The sequence below is a fragment of the Lycium barbarum genome, chromosome 4, assembly GCF_019175385.1.
Source record: "Lycium barbarum isolate Lr01 chromosome 4, ASM1917538v2, whole genome shotgun sequence".
NCBI classification, from domain to species: domain Eukaryota; kingdom Viridiplantae; phylum Streptophyta; class Magnoliopsida; order Solanales; family Solanaceae; genus Lycium; species Lycium barbarum.
The window spans coordinates 36870287-36886553 of NC_083340.1; the positions used below are offsets into that span (position 1 = coordinate 36870287).

At 35.3% G+C, this 16267-nt stretch overlaps 2 non-coding genes across 2 annotated transcripts; both read left to right on the top strand.

The window, feature by feature from the left end:
• Positions 1-11093: 11093 nt before the first annotated feature.
• On the top strand, positions 11094-11195 carry LOC132638996 (small nucleolar RNA R24). The gene has a single exon (XR_009582046.1). It is a non-coding gene; the product is annotated as a small nucleolar RNA R24 (small nucleolar RNA).
• Positions 11196-11225: 30 nt separating this feature from the next.
• LOC132639027 (small nucleolar RNA snoR74) lies at positions 11226-11359 on the top strand. Its single transcript, XR_009582074.1, has one exon. It is a non-coding gene; the product is annotated as a small nucleolar RNA snoR74 (small nucleolar RNA).
• The last annotated feature ends 4908 nt before the right edge of the window (positions 11360-16267 follow it).

The following is a 16267-nucleotide window of genomic DNA, read 5'->3' on the forward strand; positions in this document are numbered from 1 at the left end:
CCCCGCACCCACCAATCCTCTCCCTTCTTCCAATGTAAAATCTCTAAGTAAGCTCACTTTCTCTTTATTTCTTCCATGTCTCCATCCTTTCTTCTCTCTCCTCCGACGTCACACCCAAAATGGGGATAGGATGTGGTTCGCATCTGATACCGACCAACTTGACCAAGCGAACCTATATGACCTATTAGATATCCAAGTCATTCTCATGTATCTCAGTTTCATTTAATTGGTTAATATATTGAAAAAAAAAACAAGTAAAGTGAACATCATTTGAATTTAAAATGACGCCATATAAGTATCCATAACGTAAAAGAATATTACATTTCATCTATGGTGCCTCTATGACACAATAAATAGATAAATAAAGTAACATGGTTATAATTATGGACTACTACAAAACCTAGATTGATTATGAACTCTAGGAGTTGAGAAAAATTAAACCTATGGTTTCTAAAATTGGAAATCAGGTTACCCATAAGCTAAGGATTTTGAATTTATGCTTAAATTCTCATTTCAAGTCCATTTACTAGTTCAAATCCCAAATATGTTGATTCTAGGGTTCATGACTTCAATTCTATATTCTACACTTTAAATTTCATGTTCAAAGGTTCAAATCTAATGGGATATTCAAGATATATAACCAAAAATCGAGTTTAGCTCACTTACCCAGCTGAATGGATGAATTCCCCAAAAACATGTTATGCGAAGCTCAAAATCCCTAAAATTAGTGTTAGAATAGGTAAAATCCTGAAATTCGGCTTTTTCCCCTTCACGATCATGATAGGAGATCTCGTGACTGCAAAGAGCAATCCGAGGACTCCTTCGCGAACGCGACCCCACACCTGTGTGATAGCAATCCATTGCCTCACGATTGCGAAGTACTACAACTGCATCAAAAAAAAAGCCATGCACTGTTGAAATGGGGAGTTTTTGGTTTCAAAATTGACCCGAGCTCATCGGGTCCCAACCTGAAACCATCAGATAAGTCCAAATGACAGTAATTACTTGTACAAAATCTTAAAACAAGGTGTTAAAACTTAAATTAAGTGTCAGGTATTACGTTCTTCCTCTCTTAAGCAAAAGTTTGTCCTTGAACATATTTAGAATTGTATTTGGGTTGTCAAACAATCGTGGATCTCTGCTCCATATGTCCGAATTCATTTATCCTCCTCTAATTCATTTCAGTTTCATCATTTATATGAAATGCTTTATGTATGATTTTGAATTTGAAACGGTTTATAATTTGATTTGAAAATGTATACAAATTTCAAAAGGCTTTCGTAGTTAATGAGATTTCATTCATATGGTCAGGGTGAATCATATTGGATGGTTCGCTTAGGTCAAATAGTATGTTGGGTGTCAGTCACATGAATTTGGTTCGTAAAACATTCGTAGAGAAATCAATGTATTTTGATGTCTAGCAATGTGATAAGGATGCAGCGAGGAAATACCTTATTGTATTCCTTTTTTTTATTACAAACTTAAGTGTCCAAATTCCCCCTATTAAAAAGGGGAAACACCTAGTAGTTTTCAACTTTCAGTTCTTTGGTCGGTCTGATTCAAACTGGGCCTCTTCTAATAGGTTTCTAGGCATGTTTATATATTGGTCACACCCAAATCTAGTCCTAAAAAAGATAAGCGGCTGCTGCAAATAGAATTGGATAAAGAGTTCGGTGTCTAATCCCAAGGAGAACTAAAGCTTAGCTGTAACTATTCAATATCATTAAGAAATTAAGTTTTTATAATGTTTGAGTCATAACGATTAAGATTTTCGTTTTAAACTACTTAACTAGAAAATACTAAAGCAATAGAATTATCAATTAAGAGATAAAATATATTCAAGGATAAAAAATTAGGACTGTGACTTCCTTAATTATCGGAGTGAATTTTCAATTTGTTCACTATAATCTCGCCGAACTATTCTCTACTAATTTTGCAAGTTTTCTACTTACCGCAATTATCTGTCGATCAACACCATTAATTTTATAGAATTATACTATCGATCTAACTTTAGCTAGCTATTTAGACAACTCACAAGATCGCATCAAAGCTTCGTTATCTCTAATCCCACTTTTAAATTCAAGCAATTAATCTCTTAACTACTCCAAATTATGTAGTTCAACAAAACCTAATCCAGTAATATTTCTCAAGCAATACAAGATATAACAACAAAGTTAATTGATGTTCATTCAATTTACAATGAGAGAGATGTAGTTGAACAAGGATAGAGAGATAAGCTCAATTAAAACAAAGCTCAATCAAGAATTCATCCAACAATTTATTCCATCAAAACCTTGGAGTAAAAACTTAGCTACTGCTAATAATATATTAGTAAAAAACATAGCATGAAATCTCACAACGAACAAGAAAGAATGAAGAAATAAAAACTCTAAGACAAATTTCATTTGCTCCTGCTCTTTGCGTGTTCTTGCCTCCAAAAGTAGTGTGTCCCTATCCAAAAGATGTTTCTTGGGGTATATATATGACCTAAATTGTGTAGGAGGTCATTCAAACCAATCCAAAACCGTCTGAGAAAGAACTGACTAGATCTCATATGGTCACGCGGCATGAGGAGGGTAGGTGAACACCTTCCAAGTGAAATTTGGGCATTGTCTCGTGATGGAGCTCACCTTGCTCTTACTTCACTGTCTTGATTTTGGGCAGCTTTCTTGGCTCACATAGTAGCCTCAGAGGCGAGGATGGGAGGCAAGCTCGACCATTCTCCGATTTTTGTTTTCTTCCTGAAGTTATATCAGATTAATTCTTTTTAGTACGCTTCATCCAACGATCTTCCTACACATACAATACACGAAGTGAGCTCAAAACATTCCCATAACAAAGTGAACCACACAATTATTCATAAGATATGAGGCCATAATATATTATAATATGTAACATTAGCCGAATATCACAAGTCTTCACCATAGTGTGAACTCACACATACTTTTAGGCCAATAGTATTACTATTACTCTCTTAAGCTTTCCATTAGCTAAATGTCACACCCCAAACTAGGGGGCACGACGGGCACCCAGCTTTTTCGGCTGAGCACCACTTGACGTTCATTCAATCCATATCAACCTAGTATAATTACGGATAACCGTGTAACCTACGTGTAAAGTATAAGAATCACCTGCACGCAAAAAAGGCCCAACACAGAAATATACACATGTATATATATATATATATATATATATATATATATATATATATATATATATATATATATGTGTGTGTGTGTGTGTGTGTGTGTGTGTGTGTATATGGGGGTGGGGGTGGGGGGGCCTTGTCAGCTTTAGTTTGGTACTGGTACTGTTGTTGTGGCCTTGGCGGTCGCGTTGTCATATGTAGACCTTGGTGGCAGCCTTGTTTATATATATATATATATATATATATTTATGAGCCTCTAGGAGTGCATAACGGCCGGGACAGGGCCCCGCCATACCCAAAAGATAAATAAACAATATGTAAATAATAGCATACCCAAAACTGAGCAAGTCCGAAACAAGTGGGGCTTACTGACTATCCGCTGAACTGCGCGAGCCTACTGAGAAGGTTTTCCAAGCTGACTATCAGGGCCTACAGCACGATCCCAAGTAGTGGGACGTTAGTACAGATAAAGTACTGAGTATGTAAGGCAGAAATGTAGTAATATAAAGTAGTGAAACAAGTATAAGTAGAAGAGGAACCACCTGAAACCTGAACTTGCCACGAAGGGCATATGATATGCATGTTGTAACTTTGAAAAACATAAATATGCATAAATATACAAGTAGAATCATCATTATCATAACGTACCCGGCCATAGTAGGGCTCGGCGGAATCGTGCCCAGCCATGTGAGGCTCGATGGTAATACCCAACTGATTAGTGGTTGCACAATAGGTGTCGTACCCGACCGACTATAGCACGGCTCAGTGTAATAATATATATGTATATATGTATATATACATATACATCTGGGTCTGTCGGAGTGACGTAAGGTCGGTAGCCTCCGAATATCATTATGGAAACCGACACATGTGGGTAGGTAGAGAATAACTCGGGGCGCGAGAGAAATCTTGATTGATTAGAAAAGGAATGACTTGGTCTTAGGTTATCTATTGACTGGTATATATATATATATATATACATGAAGAACTCGTAGAAGTAACATCTGGGTCTGTAGGAGTGACGTAAGGTCGGTAGCCTCCGAATATCGTTATGGAAACCGACACAGGTGGGTAGGTAGAGAATAACTCGGGGAGCAAAAAACTCTTGATTGATTAGAAAAAGAATGAATTGGTCTTAGGTTCTCTATTGACTGGTATCTTTATTTCACGTTCTTTTCTTTTTATTCAGAAAAACTCATGCCAATATCACAATATTATTTATTGAAGCCAATCATCATGGATAAGAGTCAACCAATGTGGCTAAGATCATTATATATGAAGTACGGATAATTAGAATAGAGTGAATTCATTATGGAACGTCCGTCAGCGAGTTTTAGTTGGATTCGTTCCAAGAGAAAAGGAAAGAGGAAAACCTTACATACCTTGTATATCGAGAGGTGGCTTCGCAGTAATCCTTAACTCGATGGTTGGCCAACGTGTGGACTTATATTTGAAAGTACATCTTTTGTTAGGCCAAGATACACTTGTATATCATGTATATACTAGGTATATTGAATGATGAATCGAGTTGTAAGAATTCAGGCAACATCTCCTCTGCTTCTAATATGTTTCCGAGTTCATAACAACAACCAATAACGGTCTTCAACATAAGTTGACTTAGTTTAACACCCAATTCATCTCTACAACAACAATAATACAATTATACATCACCCTCATCTCACTTTGGCATAATACGCGTTATTCTCGTAACTACCATGTTGATGAAGCTTAATCCTATCACAAAGAGGGAGAAACTTACCTTGATTGAGTTTAATGGACCTTGATTTAGCTTAATCCTCAAAATTCCACTTCCTTAACTTGATGTAGGGAAGAATACGAAGCCTATGAAGCTATCACGAACTTTCTCGAGCTAATTTACATTGAAATCTTGTGTAAACTTGAGTAAATAGGTGAAAGGTTTATAGAGGTGTATATGGATGGCTTAGGAACAGATAAGTGTTGGAGAAAATGATGAAATAAGTGAAAGTGTGGTATTTATATTTGAGGAGGTCGGCCACCACCTCAAATTCTACGGTCCAATATACGGACCGTAAAAATTTATACGATCCATAAAATTGGACCGTAAAAATGCACCCCAAAAATTAACATTCTGTTCCAACTATGTGGTTGCCCTCCTCTATTTATGTGTTCTGTATAAATAATTACAGACCGTATATGAGACCGTAAAAATTGGGCAGTTTTTCCAACTTCATTGAAACGTATTTCTTCGATTCGTTCAACTTCTATTCTTCCTAATACTCATCAAACATAACCTTGGCTTCTTGAATATTACTAGTTACAATACATATAACTTGCGAGTTCGAGAATACCCTTATTCTACGAGCGTATGTTGACGAATATACCACGAACATATCTCCCAAAGGACGAGATGTAACATTAAATTAATCATAAAATTTAGAGAAATTGACAAACTAGCGCCTACCAAAATAATAGCCAGCAAATGTATATCTTTTTGTATATAAGTGTATAATATACACAAAATATATATTCTTGATACATAATAGTGTATATTTTTTTCATATTTGGCTAGTGAGTGTAATTATTTTTGGCAGGCCAGCTGAATGTGTAACTTCCCCTAAAATTTGTGGGTTTTTACAGTTTTGGATCGATGTTTGGTTACAATCAAAATCAAATCAATTTAATCGGTTATTCAATTATTAAAATAAAACCAAATCAAACTAAATATATTTTTTGTCGATTTGGCAAATAATTGGTTGCCTTTGCTAACATATAATCCTTTATTATCCTTTTTATTGTTATGGCTATAATTTTCTTGGAGTACGAAGAAATTGTCTTGAAATCTATAAGCTTTAATCAGGTGAATAAATTAGTCAAAAATACATAATTAGTCAAGGTAAAAACCTTATGTGGTGCGATATACTTGCTTTTTACTGTTGTAGTTTAAGAGAACATTTCTCCAAGAACGTCTCAAGCATCACATTGTGATCAATATCCTCTCCGTTCTAACTGAATACGATAAGTTGCTGGCAACCATATGAAGCACTGTTCGATATAGTGATAAACAAATAAATTACGAAGATAAATTAGATAAAGACCAAGTAATAACAAATTGAGAAATTTCAACTAAAATTTTACCGTTTAAATTCATTCCCGAACTGCAATGACTGAAGGAGATGTGCGATCATCATAAAGAGTCAAAAGCTAGATGTGTTTTTTTGTGTGAGGTTAACAATTTTGTTGTTTCTTGAATTTGGATTAATGCCTTTCTTTTAAGAAATATGCTTAAGGTCAAAGTTCATTAATCTACTACAGAAAATTGGTAAAAAATTTCATGGGATACCCTATTTTGGGTGCGTTATTTAAGTAATACCCGCTTTGTGTTTTTTTTTTTTTTTTGCACGAGTACCCACTGCTTCGTTTTGCTCTTCTTGCTCAAGCGCACATATCTGAAATTTCAGCCCATTTTTACATGTAGTTCATGTATATATTCATGACTTGAAAAAAGTGTGTTAAATGAGTTTGTTAGATTTGTTATGTTTTTGACAAATTGATGATTGGAGTTTGTCTTTATGATATATGAAACATATGTTTCAAATTTGTGCTTATTTAGAGTAGATTTGGGTGTTGAATCGCGTGTTGGATTGTTTAAATTCGATGAATAAGTTATGTTTTGTTTAGGTGCACATGATTGAAATTTCAGCCCATGTTTACATGTATTTCAATCATGTATGACTTAGGTGAAGACATACAAAAAAAAAAAAATTGATAAAAAATATTTAGACACCAATGACTGAAATTCTAGCCTATTTTTACATGTACTTCAGTCATGTACGACAGAAGGTCAAACATACATGACTGAAATTTGAACCAATTTTTACACGCACCTCAATAAAAAATGTCCGAACTTTGCCTTGACAAGCCATACTAAACATCAGGCGGAAACGTCTGATATTTGCCCTTCACAAGGCCACACTTTCTGACGCGAATATCTGAAGTTGCCAAGCTTTAGGCGCGAAGTGGGTACTCGTGCAAAAAGAAACATAAGACGAGTATTACTTAAATTGCGCTGAGAACTTGCACATATTTCATGGAAAAACAGTTTCCTTTTTTCTATTTGGGGTGTTGGCAAAAAGGGAATCAATTACTTTGATTGTATGGTTTCTAAGATCTTCAAGAAATTGAATGGATGGCAAGGAAATATGTTGTCTTATGGGGATAGACAAGTGCTTATCAAGAGTGTGATTCAAGCCCTTCCAACATATATCGTCAGTGCCATAAACCCTCCAAAGAGGACTTTTGAGCTCATTGAGAAACATAGCAATTTTTCTAGGTTTCTGAGAATGGCAAGAAGAAATATCATTAGTGTGCTTGACATAAATTATGTTTTCCAAACGAAGAAGCAGGAATTAGTATTAGAAGTATGTTTGATATTGCTAATACTCTTGCAATCAAGAGATGGTGGAGATTAGAACCATGAATTCTTTATGGACTGATTTCTTTAGAATTAAATACCGCATCAGAAAGCATGAGGTGGACATCTGGCAATTCTCAATCTTGGAAACAGCTCCTCCGGGCCAGAGATAAGTCTGAAAACTTCATTGGATGGAAAATTAATAGTGGAAACTACAACTTTTGGTGGGATGATTGGTCAGGAAGAGGGCCTCTTGCCAATACTTATGCTGAGTATATGTCGGGAAACTGGCAAAAGATCATGGTCAAGAATTTCTGGACCATTTACAATTGGAATATGCAAACGTTATACAATACCTTGCTAGGAAATGTTTTTTTTTTAGTTATACAAGAGTTAATAATGATGTATAATAAAGAATTAATACATTAGTAAATGAAAAACTGTTGCATTAAAGCTAGCTCTTCTAGTAATGTGCTGTCCTCCTCCAAGCTCCTTCATTCTTGGAGACTAATACTGGCTGATACCTAACCAAATTCATTGACAATGGAGTTGATACTTTAAGAATCTTGTCTTGTAACATGTCGCGGTGGACCACGGTCTCGCCGAATTTTCAAGAACGCTGCCACCAACCACCGTCTTTGTCGTCACATCATCAGTATAAATCTTTGGTGGCCTTGGATAGTAGAAATCAATAGGGAAGAAGTAGTATTGAAGCCCTGCCATTAATGATGAAAAGTTGTACGTAATTCTTAAACTTTGCTTTTTTTAAAAAAAAAAAAACTTTCTTGAGTGATTTTGTGTGTTGCATTGTCTATAAGCTCAATTGACGCTGGCAATGGTGTTGGCAGAGATTATGCTTACTGGAAGGCTACTGAAAAAGGACAATACTAATACCTCAGCTTAGGATATTGTTAGAGAACACAGACAGAAAGATCTTTTCATCAGTAATATTGGCATATGGCCATTCCTTCCAAGACATCCTTTCTCACATGGAGACTCTATCACGACAAACTCCCTTTTGAAGATGTAGCAAAATTTGGTAAACAGGGTTTTACTACTTGCATTTGCTGTCCCACCTCACAAAATGAAGCTTCTCAGTATATGTTTATTGAAGGAAGGGAAACAACTCATTTGTGGAAAACCTTTGGAGCATCATTATACATGATTCATCATCATATCCCTTTTAAAAGGATACCTGAAGAATGGTGGACTAAGAAAACCAGCAACAAAGTGCATAAGTTTGTGATGCAAACTGCTCCAATAATGATATTATGGGAATTATGGAAAGCTTGGAGTGCTTGCAGATTAGAAGAGCAGAAGAAATTCAATTTATAAATGGAGCTGCAAATCATTTAGAACACCAAAGCTGCAATTAGTGTAGCATTTCCTACAGTTACTTGTGATGGCAACTGGCTTAGTATCTGTGATATAATAGAAAGACTCAGTCCAGTTCTTACATACATTGCTGTGTGTTGGGCTAAACCTGTCAATGGCAAGGTAAAACTGAACACTGATGGAAGCTTTGTTAAAGAAACAAATGGAGCAGGCATTGGAGGTCTTTTGAGAGATAGTAAATGTGATGTTATTATGACATTTTATGTTCCTATGGAATGTGATAGTTACAACTGCGCAGAGGCAATGGCTGCAGAATATGGTGTTAGTTGGTGCATACAAAGTGGTTTCAACAACTTTCAATTGGAATTAGACTCTGAAATCATCACTAACATGCTGCTAAAAAAGGACACTGATAACCTGAAACTTTAGTAGATTATTTAGAGAACTGCTCATATTTACAATAGGACTGAAGTCCAGATTTCACACTGCTTTAGAAAAGCTAATAAAGTAGCAGACTACATTGCTAAGTTGGCATCAACAAGTGGAAGAAGGACATTATTTTCTCTCAAAGGAATTTGCCAAGAGAAGCTAAGGGGCTAATTCAACTTGATTAGTGGCGACTACCTGCCATTGGGAGTAGATTGGAAATATTTAATTTCTTTGTTAGTTGATTTGCTTTGTATAGTATGGAAGGATACTGATTTGTTGGCTAATCCTTCCTTTAGGTTGCTTTGTCAATCCTTTTTGTAGACGGCAAGGTTTCATGTTCCCCTCTAGTCATTGTAAGTTATTCACTTATAATATAACATCGTAGAGGTCAAACCAAACCCTCCACATCTTAAGCTCACAACCTAAAGGTGATGACTTGTTATATAATAAAAAACTTAAGTGGAGCGACCAAAATAGGGTATTCGTGCACTTTCTTGCAGAAAATTGACAATAAATACAAAATTTTGATGAAAACTATACAAAATATTTAAAATTATATTTTATAAACTTAAGTATAAAAATTATGTATATAATTATTCATTTGAATTGGTTTTCTCTTCGTTTTTAAATTAACCAAAGCAAACCATTCTTTTTTCTTTGAAGGTTTAACATCAAACCAAACCAAGACAAATACAATCAGATTGGGTCGATTTGTTACCGAACGGTGAACACTTCTCAAGTAACATCTTGTACAAAAAGGAGAATGGATGTGAACGAAGATATGATAATTTTTCGTTAGCTCATAAAAACAAATTTTTGAAATTTTATTTCAGAAAATTGTTTGGTCATAAAATTGTTACAATTTTCCAGTTGAATTTCGAAATTTGAAAAACTTCAAAAAACTATTTCACAATTATCACTATAAAAATTCAAAAACAACTCCAGGTTATATTCATGTTCAAACACAACTTCAATTTCTAAATACCATTTTCAACTTGAAATTAAATACATACTAATTTTTCTTTTCAAATTTCACAAATTTTATATTCAAACGACCACTTAAATCGGGATATAGTCCGGCTCAAACGCGTATATCGGATACCGGGTGGAAAAAAAAAGGGTTTTAGCAAATCTGGAAGGGAGGGCCATTTGTTCAAATTCTTGTTTCATACATGACACGGTTGGGCCTTGGAACCGCAGAACCAATGAAAGAGCTGTAGCAATGTGTAAGACCTGCAAAAGTTTTGTCCTTCATTGCAATTAAAACTTTTTTCGTATTAGGGTTTCTGTAAACAACACTATATATACATTAGGAACTCCACCCTGAAATAATCATCAGCTCAGCAATACAAGGCTCCTTTCTTGTTGGTAACAACTCCATCTCTTTCTTTGTTTTCTTATAGATTTAATTCATGTCATTTGGTTCCTTAATTTTGGCTTCAAAAAAGAGTCTGCAGCAGGTGCCTGCTTAATGGTAACCCGACTGCCGCATGAAGCCTAAATAAATCGTTATCCAAAATGAAGATCCATCAGAGTTAATTTTACTCTTTTGATACAATATTTTGGATATATTTATTTATATATTTGTCTTCAATTTGGTTTGTTGTATGAGGCATTTTCAGACAACAGGTGTTTTTTTGGTTTCAATGAAAAACAGCCTTTTGCACGGTGCCTATACAATTGCTACTTATCACGATTGGAGGATGTTATTTTTTCCTAAGCTTTCCTTCAAATTAATAGTAGCCACATTTTTACAAATTATTATTCTATTTTTTCATTTACTCTGTTTTTGCGATGATGAGAAGCTAACATGTAAGAAGATCTATTTAAAGCTTGGATCAGCTTGGATCTTCAATGAAATTTGCGTTTTACGCTTGGCTTCTGAGCTTTCATATGTTATGTTATTTTAAAAACCTGATGAAAAAAGCAGGGATCTATTGCCATTATTGTGAATGGGTCTCTCGTTAAATTCAGGGACATCATAATTGCATTGTTATTGGGTGAACCACTTGACTTATCTATGATGGAATGGTTCAGTAAATGATGATACATACTCTTTGAACTATAATTTTAGGATCACAATGTTGTGTTAGTGTTGTTACAACATTATATTTAACAACTTGTAATTTTTTAAGATTTGCCTCAGGGACAAGTGAGGTAATATCTGCAGGGTCACCTACTTGGCGGATTCATGATTTTTATTTTTGGGGTTCAAAAAAAATAACAAAGCTAAATATAAATAATAATGTTGTCAATGTGAATCAAACCTAAGACGCTAGAGGCAATCTTGAACACCTGGATCGCTTGAGCTAATCTTTTACGTTTGTTCAGGTTGTTCAAAAATTAATATATGTATATAAATATAGCAAATTTCCCTTACATATGGTGTTCACCCTATCACCCTCAGCCCCTTTAAATCTGCCCCTGCTTCCAAGGACAATGGAGCAGTATTTTTGTGTAATCTTGTTTATAGCTACTGTAACAATACCCATTGTTGTTGTAGTAGTAAATAATAGGTAACACCAAAAAAATAATATCGGAGTTCGCTTGGACAATAGCAGTGATAGTTCTTTAATTATTAAGTTTCGTGTACCTGTTTACAACAACAACAACTCAGTGAAATCCTACGTCTTGGGGTCTGGGGAGGGTATAACGTACGCAGATCTTACTCTGACCAAGGTAGGATGACTGTTTCCGAGAGACCCTCGGCTCAATAGAAGCATATAAAAGGATCTTGGGGTCTGGGGAGGGTAGAACGTACGCAGACCTTACTCTGACCAAGGTAGGATGACTGTTTCCGAGAGACCCTTGGCTCAATAGAAGCATATAAAAGGTAGTCAGATAAGGTTAAAAGATTCAAAACGATATTGTAATGAAATAATGCAAGCGACACAGTAAAACAGGATAATGAAGGAATTCAAAGCGATATGGAAATGCAAATAACGAAAGCGGCATAAATTCGTGTACCTGTTTCTGAACTCAAATAAGTTGAGCTGGATTACATTTCAATTAATGCGAAACTGGTACATTTAACTGGAATTACATATAGCTGTAAAACAATTAAGTACTCCTTCCATACATACAAATCGCACCAAATCGATAAATCGAATTAAATCAAATTGAGAAAAAAAATCTGATTAGTGATTTTGAAGAAGTTTGTGATTTAGGAAGAATGAAGAGAAGAATAATATTCAAAATTGAAGAACAGAAAAATAGAAGGAAGAAGGTAGTTTTAGAGGATTTTATCTTCTTTCATTAATATAATATGATGAAGTGGATCCTTTACAATACATGTTGGTGTATATATATATATATATAGAAGATTAAATCACTAACTAATCCCTCTAATCTAACCTATAATCAATTCACTAATCTGTGAACCTAACTGCCTCCTTAACTAACTTTAGGAAGTGTTAACAACAAACTTCCTGATTTCCAAAATTTACACTTTGACCCTTGATCTTTCTTCTTTGTTCTGTTCAGCACACCCCCTCAAGTTAGGAACTGTGAATATATTGAGGAGTCCTAGCTTGGAACATAAGTGTTGATTTTGTAGTCTGTTTAAGCCCTTGGTAAGTATATCTGCTGGTTGGTTTGTTGTATTGATGTACTCAGTTCTCACAAGTCCTTGTTGAATTCTTTCCCTAATGAAATGAAGGTCTATCTCAATGTGTTTTGTTCTTTCATTGAAAACTGGATTTGCTGCTATTTGAATGGCAGATTTGCTGTCTGAATATGCTGTTACTGGTAGGTTGATTTTGATCCCAATCTCTTTAAGTAAACAAGTATCCAGGTTAGTTTTGCTACTGTTTCTGCTAGGCTCCTATATTCAGACTTGGCAGAGCTTCTTGGGATAGTAGACTGCTTCTTTGACTTCCATGAGATCAAGGATTCTCCAAATTTAACTAGATAACCTGTGACTGATTTTCTAGTTTGTGGACATGCCAGCCCAATCTGCATCACAATAGGCTGATATTGTTTCTTGTGAGTTGCTAGATATTAGTACACCTTGGCCTGGTTGAATCTTGATGTACCTAGCTATCCTGAGTGCAGTATCAAAATGAGATTTCTTGGGCTGTTGTAGGAATTGATTAAGGGTTTTGTACACTATAGGATATGTCAAGTCTAGTAACAGTACGGTAGAGTATCTTCCCTATTAGTCTTTGATAGGAACTGGTGTCTTGTATCACTGGATCATCTGTTTTTGGTGTTTCCAGTACATGATCATCATATTCTTTTGTTGTGAGCTTTGTACTGCAGTCAATAGGAGTATTTATAGGCTTTGCTTCTGATAGACCAAGCTCAGATATAAGTTCCAATGCATATTTCCTTTGATGCATTAGTATTCCTTTACTTGATCTTGCAAATTCTATTCCTAGAAAGTACTTTAACTCTCCTAAGTCTTTCATTTTGAAGGCTTGTTGTAGTGCCAGTTTTGTTTCATCTATTTGTTCCACATGATCACCAGTGATTAACATATCATCTTCATAAGCCAATACTGAGATTGTTGAGATTGTTGAATTGAGTTTTGACAAACTTTAAGAAATAATGCAGCACAACACACATCTGATTTCATCTTAAGCAAATAAATCCAAGTCATTCTGGTAAAGTCATCCACTATAGTCAAGAAATATTTGTTTCCATCAAATGTTTGAACCTTATAAGGACCCCACACATCCAAATGGATGAGATCAAAACTATATGTACTTCTGAAACAGCTAGTAGGAAAAGGAAGTCTACATTGTTTGGCACAAGGACACACATTACATTTTTTTTAGAGTAGTTATACATCAGCTTGTGCAGTAATCAATTTTCTCAAAATATTACTAGATGTGTGTCCAAATCTTAAATGCCACAACTTTATTTCTTCTTCAGGAATTGTAGTAGTTTCTCTAGCAGTCAGTCCCAACTTCAACTATCCATCAGCAAGTTCAGCAGTTGACTTATTCAGCAATATGTACAGACCTCTTGGATTTTACCAATCTCCTTCACCTTCCCATTGTAAAGATCCTGAAACAAGTAGAAATCAGGGTAGAAAGTGGCTGCACAACCTAGTTCTCTAGTCAACTTGGCAAGTGACATTAAGTTGTACCTAAATTGAGGTAAGTAAAACACATTATTCAAGGTACTTCTTTCTGATATTGTGCTTGAACCAGTATGGGTGACACTCAACATCTCTCCATTAGGTAGATGTACTTTCTTGTTAGTGCTTTTGATCACTGAGGCTTTATCTAACTCCACATCAGACACCATATGATTTGTTGCCCCAGTGTCTATGATCCATTGTTTCAAAATGCTAGAAACTAGTAAAGATTTATTACTACTAATACCTACTGCATTTGCAGAAGATTGAGCATGAGCAGCATCTAAGGACTGAAGTTAATTCACATTTTGATTCATCAGCTTTACTATTTGTTCATATTGACACCTTGAGAACATAGGTGCTCTTCTAACTTGCATCTGGTTCACCATTTCTGCACCTTGTCTGGCATTCATTCCTGCAGCCTTGTGATGCACTTCATTTTGCTTATCCAATTTTGTAGGTTCGTACTCTTGATGTGCAACATCAACATACACATTATAAGTAGAGTGCTCCTTTCTTTTGGACTTAAAACCAGGTGGATATCTAACCACCTTATAGCGGTTTTCTTTGGTATGCCCTTTCAATTTACAGACCTCACAGTACAGATTATTATAGTTTCTTTTGAATTTCTGAGGACCTGCCCTTGAGTACATTGCTGTAGGATCATGACTAGACCCAGCATTGTGGCCAAAACTAGTTGGCATAGCACCTAACAACCCTGCAGACTTAGCAGATACAGATTTTTGGTTCTCATCCCCAGAGATCATAGCATATGCTTTGTTCACAGAAGGCAGTGGTGACATCAGAAGTATCTGACTTCTTGCTTGCATATTGTTTTCATTTAATCCCATCAAGAATTGATATAACTTTTGCCTCTGCAGATATTCTACAACGTCTTTAGATTTATCACAGTTGCACCCTGGTGGAGGAACTAAAGCCTGATAATCTACCCATAAGTTCTTGAGTCTTGTATAGTATTCAGAAACTGTAGAAGTTCCTTGACTAAGGGTTGCTATCTCTCTGTGTAAATTGTAGGTTCTTGACCCACCAATCTTGGCAAACCTTTCTTTTAGATCCATCTCCCAAACCTCATAAGCAGTTTCAGCATATACCATACCACTAAGAATACTACTAGATACAGTGTTCATTATCCAAGATTGCACAATGGTATTCACCCTATCCCATTGATCCCATAGTTCCACTCCATAATTTTCCCTTTTACAAGATCCATTCACAAACACAAATTTGTTTCGACCTAACAATGCTAACCTCAGTGACCTACTCCACAGAGAATAATTGTCACCAGTCAATTGTAGTGAGATTAGAGATATACCACTTACATCTGAAGATTGAAGATACAAGGGATGGTTATGATCAAGAACACCACCAGTTCCAGTAGCTACTGACTGTCATTGTTGTTCACATTTTCAGTTTGAGGGATTCCATTTACTTGTTCTGGTGTTGAACCAATTCCTTTCGCACCAGTCATATTGAGTTAACAAATTTGAAAAACTTGATATACACAATATTCTTGATCGAATAACTGAGTTATTGCTCACTGCTTTGATACCATGAAGAAGTTTGTGATTTAGGAAGAATGAAGAGAAGAATAATATTCAATATTGAAGAACACAAGAATAGAAGGAAGAAGGTAGTTTTAAAGAGAGGATTTTATCTTCTTTCATTGATATAAATATGATGAAGTGATCTTTTACAATACATGTTGATGTATATATATAGAAGATTAAATCACTAACTAATCCCTCTAATCTAACCTATAATCAGTTCACTAATTTGTGAACCTAACTGCCTCCTTAACTAACTTTAGGAAGTGTTAATAACTAACTTCCTGATTTCCAGAATTTACACTTTGACCCCT